Genomic DNA, 1,781 nt, shown 5'->3' on the forward strand with positions numbered 1-1,781 from the left:
CCATGACCTTCATATCCTGGTTCCTGCCGTGGCAGCATGGTGGCTCAGGGGTTAGCACCTTCAGCTCACAGGGGTTCTTCTTGCTAGATGTTTGGATGTTCCTGTATTTGTTAGAGTGTATCTTGAATCCAAGGCCTGCTGATTAAGTTGATCACATGGTTGAGGGTGACTGCTGTTCTTAGCCACACTGTGAGTCCGACTATTCATAATTACCATCACATGCAAAAAAGTCATCAGCATGGAAAATGAACTGACTGATGCTGTCTTTAACTTATGGGAAAAATGTAAGAAAAAGTCCTGAAATTATTAAATGAGGGCAATATTACCTCAGATTAAAGAGCAATTTGCCATTGTTCTGTATAAACTGTGCCTCTGTGTGAGTCTTTCGACAGGACTCTGAGCAAACCCCCCCCCCCCATGCTTTAAAATGTTTGCGTGGCACGGCTCTACTGAATATACATTTGCATTTTTCTCGTCTCTATGTTGGCAGGGTTTAATCAGTGTGCCTGCAAAGCTGGAAAAAAACTTGTACTTGTCAAAGAAAATTGTGCATTGGATAATTCTTCATTCTGTCACATATTCAAAATTCCCAAACACTAGGAAAGTCTCACGTGATTATTAGCAAAGAGTGTTTCAAACCATGTGTACGTGCATTCAGGTTTTCTATCATTTGAAATATTTACAGCTCCATTTCATCCAGGGTTTCTTAAAAATACGATTGCAATTTATATAAAATAAAATCACCTAAACCACCTTCTGATTTGAGAAAAATGATTTTAAAGGTCACTGTGCTCTTGTTATCGTCATGGTCTCCATTTGAGTGAGCGCTGTCACTGAACAGCCATATTTCTCTCCGACATGAAATCGACATTACAGGGGTTGTCAGGACAACCAGCCATGATTCACAGAGCCTCAGATAGGCCTCCACCTTGGGCTTGAAGCACTAGCCATGAGACTGAGCAGATGCTGTGCCTGTCAGCCAATCACAGGTGAGACAGAGGAAAAAGATGACATCATAGGCAAATTAGGGCAAACGCAGCGAGGATTTTGGTTGTCGTCTCCGCCTGCTTAGAAACCCAGAGTCACTTTTATACTCTGGAAAACAGAAAACTGTTGGTGTTTGGCAGAGAGATTTTAATATTCAGAAATAAATTCAGGAGCCAATATCAAAATGTCTCAAAATAGGGGAGAAAATGTAGCATTACAGTAAATTAAATATATAAAACTACCCTTGTGATCAACTTGCAATTAAAAATAGTGGTTTTGCCAGCAATGTGCAGTAGTGAACAGGCATACTTTAACACCTTAACATCTTAAGGAATAAATAATAAGAACTGGGAGGAGTTTCTTATATTTACCAATGGAATCTCTCTAATTGTATATTTGTATTTATTTTGAGGACTATGATAGCTGTAAATGAAAGGATTTCCCTTCCAACACCAAAAATCAAATCCTCTTTTTTACCACCTCTTTAAATACATACATACAATTTACTTACATTTATGCTGTATTCTTCCATGAGTAAGAGTAACACCAAAGCCTTTGCACTGTATTATTGAGAGGTTACCAACATAAAGCCCTGCCTTGCAACAGAGCAGCTCTGGAGCAGGACTCATTCGCCCTCCCTCCTCTCTCACTCAGCAGGTTGGATCCGTTAAACAGAAAACCAACTCTGTCTGTCCGTTGGCTGCCTCCTCCCCCAGACTCGCTTCCTGCATTAATATTCAGCCTCTCAGCCAATGAACGACGCAGGGCGGATGACATCATGGGCTAGGGAACAG

Source organism: Eleginops maclovinus, chromosome 11, assembly GCF_036324505.1.
Source record: "Eleginops maclovinus isolate JMC-PN-2008 ecotype Puerto Natales chromosome 11, JC_Emac_rtc_rv5, whole genome shotgun sequence".
NCBI lineage: Eukaryota > Metazoa > Chordata > Actinopteri > Perciformes > Eleginopidae > Eleginops > Eleginops maclovinus.